Here is an 11,005-nt window from a genome sequence, read left to right as displayed (position 1 = left end):
CCTTGGCAACGCTTACACATAGATTTTGCTGGTCCATTCTGGAATGCTCGATGGTTGGTTGTTGTCGATTCCTTCAGTAATTTTCCTTTTGTTGTTCGGATGTCTTCCACGACATCTGCCACCATCCAAGCGTTGTCTGCTATCTTTTGCATTGAAGGTCTTCCACAGACTATTGTTTCCGACAATGGCCCACAATTCATGTCTGCAGAATTTCAGTCATTCTGCAAGGCCAATGGTATTCAACATCTGACGTCCGCGCCGTTTTCGCCTCAGTCCAACGGTGCCGCTGAACGTTTGGTCCGGACTTTCAAGTCACAGATGTTGAAGTTGAAAGAGTCGCATTCTCGGGAGGACGCGTTGTTGCTATTTCTGTCTTCGTATCGCTCTCAGCCCCGAGATGGTCGCTCGCCGGCTGAGTTGCTTCACGGTCGTCCTCATCGAACCTTGATGTCTTTGCTGCATCCGCCGCATCAGGTTCCTGTGCAGCGGCAGACTCCTGCTTTTGCTCCTGGCGACGCTGTATTATATCGCAACTATCGCGGTTCACGGCGTTGGCTCGCAGGGCGCATTCTTCGCTGCCTCGGCCGCGCGGTGTATTTGGTTTTGGGGGCCTCTGGTGAGGTGCGTCGGCATCTCAATCAGCTGCGCCTCTGTCGTCGCCTGGGTTCTGCCGCTCCCCGTCTGGTTTCAGCGACGGAGCCGTCCGGTCAGCGCCCTGGGGACCCATCTACTGGCTCGCCTCATCCCCAGGTGTTACCGACGATGCCTTCCATTCTGCCCCATGGCGTCGCGCCGCTGCAGCCGCCGCCGCTGCCGCCCGCAGAGGACGCTTCGCTGCAGCCGCCAACCGCCTCCCTGGGTCACGCGCCGCCGATCGCTTCCCGTGACCAGCTGTCGTCCGCCCTGGACCTCTGGCCCGCTCCGGACCACATGGCGTCATCGCGTGTCGGATACCCCGACGCAATGGAGGTCGACCCTGTCTCATTACGGGCGCATACGCCGCATGTTGACGTGCACCCTGGAGTAGGTTTCCAGGCGTTTCCTAGCTCCCCTCGGACCGAATGGCCGGGTGCGGGTGGCACAGCCTCGCCTGTTGTTAGGCTCCCCACCTCATCGCATACGTCAACATGGGGCCCTCCCCACGGCGGGCGGAAGCCTTATAACACGACCGTTCGCCGATTTGCGGGGGAGGAATGTGGTGTCACCGCCAGACACCACACTTGCTAGGTGGTAGCTTAAATCGGCCGCGGTCCATTAGTACATGTCGGACCCGCGTGTCGCCGCCATCAGTACTTGCAGACCTAGCGCCACCACATGGCAGGTCTAGAAAGACGGACTAGCACTCGCCCCAGTTGTACGGACGACATTGCTAGCGACTAGACGTACGAGGCCTTCCTCTCATTTGCCGAGAGACAGTTAGAATAGCCTTCAGCTAAGCACATGACTACGACCTAGCAAGGCGCCATTAGCCTTACCTACTTTGAGAGTTATAGTATAAATGTCTCAAGAAGAACGCTGTATTCATCAGAGAATAAAAGTTAAGTATAAAGCAACTACGTACTTTTCTTGCTACCATTCGATAGTTATCCTGTTTCAGACTTCACGCCCGTCTGCATTAGTTAGCGTGCCTTTCGGCTACCTCCGAGTGGTGTGGCTGTCTTGCTACGCCACAACAGTTTGTCTGAGAGGTTTTGGCTGTGTTTAAACTTGGAGTGAAGCTCTCTTTGCTTTCGCAGTAGTTTCCTAACTTTGTTGTGCCACGGTGGGTTTTTCCCGTCCCTCACAGTTTTACTCGGCACATACCTGTCTAAAACGCATTTTACGATTGCCTTGAACTTTTTCCATAAACACTCAACATTGTCAGTGTCGGAACAGAAATTTTCGTTTTGATCTGTTAGGTAGTCTGAAATCTGCCTTCTATTACCCTTGCTAAACAGATAAACCTTCCTCCCTTTTTTTATATTCCTATTAACTTCCATATTCAGGGATGCTGGAACGGCCTTATGATCACTGATTCCCTGTTCTGCACATACAGAGTCGAAAAGTTTTCGATGACTGGACTTCCAGTCTAAATTGTCGTGAAAACTTACTAGTCTTTGCTTTTTATTTTCTTTCCCCTTTGTTTAAAAAATTATTCAGGAATACATATTTTTATTTGAAATGGTAAACTGTATACGCTAAATGCACAATGAACATAGTATTCTCAATGCTAAGACTTTTGTAATATATGATTTCCAATACAGGGTTTTGATGATGAACTAACACAACTTCACAAATGCAAGAAAATGATAATGATACAATAATTTCTGGCAAGTAATAATTTACTATTTACAGTAAATAAATTTTCGCGGTACGTTTTATGGTTGATTGGTTGATGCAGGGAAGGGACCAAACAGCGACGTCGTCGGCGCCATCGGATTACGGAAGGAAGTCGGCCGTGCCCTTTCAAAGGAACCATCCCAGCATTCGCCTGAAGCGTGTAAGGGAAATCACGGGAAACCTAAGTCGGAATGGCCGGACACGGGTTTTAACGGCCGTGCCCCCGAATGCGAGTCCAGTGTGCCAACCACTGCGTCACATCGCTCGGGGGTACATTTTGTGGCAAATTTCAAAACCACTATTTTTTATTTTCAAAACACGGAAATACATTCCATGTTCCGCATTTTACGCGCGTGTTTCATATCTTGCAGTTGCAGCCAGATTTCCTGCATTTTCAGCCACTGCTTGCCTCAGCAGATTCTGTTACTTGGCCAACGTTGTAAAACCTAACTTCTGAAGTTAGTTGCAACACAGCTCTTCCTGGCTTTTTATTCACATTCTCTGCATCGACCACATCTTCGCCATCAGAGGAATTCACTTTACAAAGACGTGTTCTTCCCCTAACTACTGACACGATATCGCAATGTTGTTATTGTTTACGCTCTGTTTCATCAGCAGGACAATTTTAAGCCAAAAACGAGAATTCGTTACCTTCCCAGTCAGACAATTCGGCATTACTGCCATCAGGAAGAGTTTCTAATTGCTCATCATTAAATATTACATGCGTTGCTCCAGAGTCTAGAAATAAGCTATTTCAGTGTCCCGTTATTGTAGTCCAAATTGAAATTAGGTCCGTTGTACGAGGACTTGTAGAAAATGGGTTACTTCATAGCAACGAACAAAATTTATAAAAAATCTGAAATAATTCTCAACATCTTGAATAGTTAGGAAGCGTTAGGAGCAGAACACAGACTCTCAGTGCAATATTTGTCAACAATAATTATTTACATGCCTTTTCGGTTTGTGAAAGTAACAATTTTCTGCATACGACCAGCTGTAAATAAATTACAAAAAAAGTAATCCAGGACGTAAATACCTCCAAGAGTCCTTACCGTAAATCAGGAATATACAAACTCAAGTGTGATACATGCCCAAAATTCTACATCGGACAGACAGGCAGAAGTTTTGAAATTAGATACGAAAAACATACTGATGCATTAAGACTTGGTAACTTGAACAAATCAGCATTTACATCCCATATTCAGTGGGAAACATTGAGGACAACTTAAAAAACTTGCATCTAGCAGAAAAAGGAGCCACTATGAATATATTAGAAGAATTGGAAATACACACACACAAAAACAGCACCCCAGACTATATCCTTAACGAACAAACAGAGTTAGCTAAGACCCCTTTCCTGAAAAATTTCCAAAAATTACTTTCCAGCCTCCAAAGCAAATAATGTTAGTACACCTATCTGCAGATCAAGTTGCAAATTTATATGTTACTATAATTCTTATGATGCTAAATGTAATTAACTAATATACTATTTTACCTATACACTTATACGTAGATTTTAAAAAATTATAATTAATTTAACAATATCAACTCAAAAATTCAATATCTCTGTGCAAGTGTAAATGGCATTACTGTTGCATAAATGAATATATGATCCTTTCCAAACATAGGACAACATCGTCAAATGTTACGATACATTATAGCATCTGTGATACTCATATGTTTGTAAGCTCTTTGTATGTATCAAAACATGTGGTGCGTGGTAGAAATCTTCTCAGTGACAAATCTAAAGTGTTCATTGAGAACAATTTACGTGTGCAACAATAAGTATGCAGTGGGAATGCATTTAGATCTGTTGGACGAATGTCATGAAAACAAACACTCCAAACCGACGTTTCACGTAAGTCACATGCAACGAAAATCTGTAACGCAACCATCTGTGTGTGGCGTGTTCATAATTATGTATTTTTTATCTTTTAGGACAATTAATCTGTAAAAAACACACCACATGTCACAAAGAAAGCGTGTAAACAGTCTGAGGATGAATCACAACGATTCGAAAGCGATAATGGTACCCTTTGAATAAAGGAACTGAAAGTAAATTTGTGGCTGGTTGCTGTCCTAACACCATCAACATTTGTCTTCAAACAACAGCCATAGTCTCCATCATGTCATCATATGACAAAATTGCGTGTAAATTTTCCACATGAATCGTATCTTGCAAGGTGCTGCGAACTTGTTTTAAAACTATCAACTACAAGATCCCCACGCGCGGACCATCGGTGTATACGCAGGAAAATGCGCCTTTTTACCGAAGAAAATAAAATAATGAAGGGAGGTCCACCCTTGTGGACCGAGGAAACGAAGGGGATAATAGGAAATTTCGTCACTCATTTCCGTGCCAGCTATTTGGTCCACCGTGACTCTTATTGACTGGTGGTTTTCGTGATCCAGAAAATGAGGAAAATTCTCTATGGGTGTACTGTGCTGTTCCCGTTCTCTTCACGTACTTTTCTTCATAGACGACATATTTATTATTTTTCTCATTGTGAAGAACGCTTTGAGCCTAACAGCTCCGTGTCAAGCATTACTTAAACTGTATCTCTTCGATATCATCTTCAGCTGATAAGCTTACCAGCGGGATACGGGACGTGTTGTTGACGCAGAGACTGTAGCAGGACATTTGGTGGGTCTGCGGACCCCCTCGGTCGATAAAGAAATCTAGTCCCCAGGCGATGCTGCTAGCATTGTGTTCAGAGTAGCAAGTGTACGGGGAGTTTATGCTCAGCCGTGTGACGGCTCATAGACATGGTTCAGGCAGCTCGTCCTGCAAACATCTGCTTGCTCATACATCTTTCGCGCATAAATGGTAACGGACACGAGTGAACCCAGTGCCTAATTGCAGCTTCTCAGAGGCAGCGCATTCAACCCTCATTTCACTTCGTCCGCTTGGTGGTCCCCCCAACTGCAGTATTAAGTTTATCACCAATCTCATTTCTGCTGCTCCTCATCGCTTTCTCCTATCTTTGCTTTACACTCATTTCATACGCTGTGCTCAGGAGATTATTCGTTCTGTTCAGTATGTTCCGCAGTTCTTCCTATCAGAACATAGTAATGACATATGAAAATGTTATCGCTGACGCTCTTTCACCCTGAATTTTATAAGCACTCGCAAACCTATCTATCATGTCCATCATTATTTCGTTGTTACAGATTGAATAGAGAGAGGGAAATCTTACACCCCTGTCTCACGTCATTTTTATCCGAGCACATCCGTTTTCATCTTCCTTTTTTTTTTTCCTTCCTGGTTCTGATACATACTTTCCTCAGAACATCCTCAGAAAATCTGGCACCATTTAACCCTGTCGAACGCTTTTTCTGGGTCGTCAAATCCTATAAACGCGCCTAAAAAATCCGCAGTTTCGATTTCTGTTAGCCTGAATATTATTCTCTTCAGAAATTGGGATGCATGAGCAATTAAGTTGATTGTACGATAGTTCTCACACTTATCTCTCTTTCCTATCTTCGGAGTTGGGTGGACCATACTTTTGGGAAAAGTTAATGGTTTGTCTCCCAGTCTCATAGATTCTGCACACCAACTTCAATAGCCAATTGGCTCCCACTTGCCCTAACAATTTTAGAAATTCCGATGGCAAGTTAACCATCAGTTTTGCAGTATTTGTTAGCAAGTCTCCCAAAGCTCTGCTAAACTTTCAGTGTCGGACTTAAAAAACATCGTTCTTATGAAACACAACTAGCTCTTCACTCGCACTCACTTGGTTCAAATGGCGCTGAGCACTATGCAACTTAACTTCTGAGGTCATCAGTCGCCTACAACTTAGAACTAATTAAACCTAACGAACCTAAGGACATCACACACATCCATGCCCGAGGCAGGATTCGAACCTGCGACCGTAGCGGTCGCTCGGTTCCAGACTGTAGCGCCTAGAACCGCACGGCCACTCCGGCCGGCTACTCCCAAGAAGTGTGAGTCCTGTTGACAAGGGATTTCAGATTGATTCCCTATTTCTAGATTTTCAAAAGGCTTTTGACACTGTACCACACAAGCGGTTTGTAGTGAAATTGCTTGCTAATGGAATATCGTCTCAGTTATGTGACTGGATTCGTGATTTCCTGTCAGATAAGTCACTCTTCGTGGTAGTTGTTGTTGATGTGGTCTTCAGTCCACAGACTGGTTTGATGCAGCTCTCCATGCTACTGTATCCTGTGCAAGCGTCTTCATCTCCCAGTACCTACTGCAACCTACATCCTTCTGAATCTGCTTAGTGTATTCATCTCTTGGTCTCCCTCTACGATTTTTACCCTCCACGCTGCCCTCCAATACTAAATTGGTGATCCCTTGATGCCTCAGAATATGCCTTACCAACCGATCACTTCTTCTTGTCAAGTTGTGCCACAAACTCTTCTTCTCCCCAAAATTCAATACCTCCTCATTAGTTATGTGATCTACCCATCTAATATTCAGCATTCTTCTGTAGCACCACATTTCGAAAGCTTCTAGGGTCTTCTTGTCCAAACTCTTTATCGTCCATGTTTCACTTCCATACATGGCTAGACTCCATACAAATACTTTCAGAAACGGCTTCCTGACACTTAAATCTATACTCGATGTTATCAAATTTCGCTTCTTCAGAAACGCTTTCCTTGCCATTGCCACTCTACATTTTATATCCTCTCTACTTCGACCATCATCAGTTATTTTGCTCCCCGGCCGGCCGGGGTAGCCTAACGGTTCTAGGTGCTACAGTCTGGAATCGCGACCGCTACGGTCGCAGGTTCGAATCCTGCCTCGGACATGGATGTGTGTGATGTCCTTAGGTTAGTTAGGTTTAAGTAGTTCTACGTTCTAGGGGACTGATGACCTCAGAAGTTAAGTCCCATAGTGCTCAGAGCCATTTGAACCATTTTTTGCTCCCCAAATAGCAAAACTGCTTTACTACTTTAAGTGTCTCATTTCCTAATCTAATTCCCTCGGCATCACAAGACTTAATTCGACTACATTCCATTATCCTCGTTTTGCCTTTGTTGATTTTCATCTTACATCTCTTCGTAGTAACTGACAGAAAATCATCGAGTAAAAGAGAAGTGATTTCTGGTGTTCCCCTAGGTATATTGTTATAGGCGCCCTGCTGTTCCTTATCTATATAAACGGTTTAGGAGACAACCTGAGCAACCATCTTAGGTGGTTTGCAGATGATGCTGTTATTCATCGTCTAGTGAAGTCATCAGAAGTTCCAAACAAATTCCAAAACCATTTAGACAAAAAAATCTATGTGGTGCAAAAAATGGCAGTTGACCCTAAATAATAAAAAGCATGAGGTCAGCCACATGAGTGCTAAAAGGAACCACATAAAATGAGTCAACCAGGCAAATCTAAATGCCGTAAATTCAAGTAAATACCTAACAATTAGAATCACGAACAACTTAAATTGGGAAGAACACATAGAAAATGTTGTCGGGGAGGCAAACCAAAGACTTCGTTTTATTTATCAGAGCACTTAGAAAATGTAACAGGTCTACTAAGGAGATTGCCTAAGCCACGCTTATCCGTCGTCGTCTGGAGCACTGCTGCGTGTTCTGAGATCCCTACCAGATAAGATTAATGGAGTACATCGTGAAAGTTCACAGAAGAGCAGCACGTTTTGTATTATGACGAAATGGGGGAGAGGGTGTCACTGACACGATACAGGACTTGGGGAGGAAATGATGAAAAGGCGTTTTTCGCTGCGGCGGAATCTCCTCAAGAAATTTAAATCACCAACTTTGTCCTACGAATGCGAAAATATTTTGTTGACGCTGACCTACATAGAAAGAAACGATCGTCATAATAAAATAACGGAAATAGAGCTCGCACGGAAGTACATAGTGCTTGTTTTTACGCGCGCTGTTCAAGATTGGAATAATAGAGAATTACCGTGAAGGTGGAGCGATGAACGCTGCGGCAAGCACTTAAGTGTGATTTGCGGATAATCCACGTAGAAGTAGATGTAGATGAGTCTAATACTGCGTCCCCTATGTCTTCCACGTCGACTTCCACTTCCTCTATATCACGTCTTCTGGTAAGTCTACCCCTTCGTAGTTGCCTTCAGTGTATCCCTTCCACCTGCCCGAGATGAAAGCCTAGTCAAAAATGGCTCTGAGCACTATGGGACTTAACATCTGACGTCATCAGCCCCCTAGACTTAGAGCTACTTAAACCTAACTAACCTAAGGACATCACACACCTCCATGCCCGAGGCAGGATTCGAACCTGCGACCGTAGCAGCCGCGCGCCGTTCCGGACTGAAGCGCCTAGAAACGCTCGGCCACAGCTGCCGGCAAAGCCTAGTCAAGACGAACTACCTAGCGCGCTAATTGTTAGCAGCCACCTCTGGCAGTTCGCGGTCCGACAACATGGTGGCAGTCGTTTACTAAATCTTTTACTTTCCGGATGTTGAAAAAATGAAAAAAGCGAGTAATTTATCGGAAAACCCACTGCTTGGTCCACATACATGGCCGTTGCCTATTCATTTTTAACAATTTTCACTAAGAAATTCTGGCGCCCAAATTACAAGTAGTGGAAAAACATATGAGGACACAATACAGGGTGATTCAAAAAGAATACCACAACTTTAGCAATTTAAAACTCTGCAACGACAAAAGGCAGAGCTAAGCACTATCTGTCGGCGAATTAAGGGAGCTATAAAGTTTCATTTAGTTGTACATTTGTTCGCTTGAGGCGCTGTTGACTAGGCGTCAGCGTCAGTTGATGCTAAGATGGCGACCGCTCAACAGAAAGCTTTTTGTGTTATTGAGTACGGCAGAAGTGAATCGACGACAGTTGTTCAGCGTGCATTTCGAACGAAGTATGGTGTTAAACCTCCTGATAGGTGGTGCATTAAACGTTGGTATAAACAATTTACAGAGAATGGGTGTTTGTGCAAAGGGAAAAGTTCTGGACGGCCGAGAACGAGTGATGAAAATGTAGCACGCATCCAGCAAGCATTTGTTCGCAGCCCAGGAAAATCGACTCGCAGAGCTAGCAGAGAGCTGCAAATTCCACAATCAACTGTATGGAGAGTCCTACGAAAAAGGTTAGTTGTGAAACCTGAACGTCAACTACCCGAGGCGATAGATCGGCCGCCAGGCAGCCCGTGACAGAGCACTTCATCACTGGCCTCCAAGAAGCCCTGATCTTACCCCCTGCGATTTTTTCTTATGGGGGTATGTTAAGGATATGGTGTTTCGGCCACCTCTCCCAGCCACCATTGATGATTTGAAACGAGAAATAACAGCAGCTATCCAAACTGTTACGCCTGATATGCTACAGAGAGTGTGGAACGAGTTGGAGTATCGGGTTGATATTGCTCGAGTGTCTGGAGGGGGCCATATTGAACATCTCTGAACTTGTTTTTGAGTGAAAAAAAAACCTTTTTAAATACTCTTTGTAATGATGTATAAGAGAAGGTTATATTATGTTTCTTTCATTAAATACACATTTTTAAAGTTGTGCTATTCTTTTTGAATCACCCTGTACTTCTATCTTGGCAAATATAAATATCTTAGTGAACCTGAAAATTCTCGCAGTTATTAATGTGTTTGGGAGTTGGATACACTCGTAAATCATAGACTACATGGTCCCTCTCTCTCTGTACATCTCGTCCTTGGGCCGCCTCTAATTAGTGGGAGCACTAACTACAGTGGTTAACACTTTCGCAGCGGCATCGCAACTCTGCAGTGCGGCCCGGTAACGTGAGAATGCGGCCCGGTGACGCTCCGAAACGGCAGGTACCGCTCGGAGCCGACGCTCCTAAGCACACCTGACGTCACGACCTTGTAAGACATGTAGGATCATGTTCTATACCAACTTAATGATGACAGATCACGGGCGGATCCAAGGGGGGGGGGGGGGGAGGGGCAATGTGGGCAATTGCCCCTCCCCCCCCCCCCCCCCCTGGTGCGTGACCGATCTTTTTCTTTCCGACTGCTTTAGGGGCTGATTACGTCGGCCTATCTAGTATGTTTTACTTCAAGTCGAAGATGTAAACAATGGCACGCAGTTTGATGTAACAGTTCAAAAAGAGACCTTGAAACCTCTTCCATTTAGCGAATAAACTACAGGAGAAACAACTATACTTACGAATAAAATGATAATATTCGCTAAGGTATGAGCGATCTGTGTCCCTTTTTTAGCACTTTCCCCGCAGTCCGTATGTAAGATTTTGTTTCTAGTGGCAATTTGCAAAGAGATGGTGTTGATAATTAAGCGATGAACACCGAAGGAATACTTGAAAATATTCTCATTAGTTGCAAATAGTGAGAGCCTTACGAAAGTCCCTTTTATTCTGCAATTCCACGTTTACGATTTGGATGAACGCTTCTACCCCATTTTGGCTTTCTTCTCACTTTTGATGCGGAGTGTGATCAAACAATAATTAACCAAATGTAATTATGTACACGAAAGTAACGTCTGTGGATTCATTCACAATCCATTCTCTCGTACGGAAAGAATATAAATGTTACAGTCAGCGGATTCAAACAGATACTGAAATCTAGAAAACTCAGATACATTTCTCTTTCTCCAAAGTGCAGAGGGCAACTCTGCCAAAGACTGAGGAAGATGCGTTTTCCTCATCAATATAATTTATTCTGAGGTACTGAGCGTATGCTTCTATCGCAATCTGAAAAAAGCATGAATTTCATAACAGTGTTAGAACTTAAGAGTTGT

The sequence above is a fragment of the Schistocerca cancellata genome, chromosome 11 (assembly GCF_023864275.1).
Source record: "Schistocerca cancellata isolate TAMUIC-IGC-003103 chromosome 11, iqSchCanc2.1, whole genome shotgun sequence".
NCBI lineage: Eukaryota > Metazoa > Arthropoda > Insecta > Orthoptera > Acrididae > Schistocerca > Schistocerca cancellata.
Note: the sequence above shows the minus strand (reverse complement) of the source record.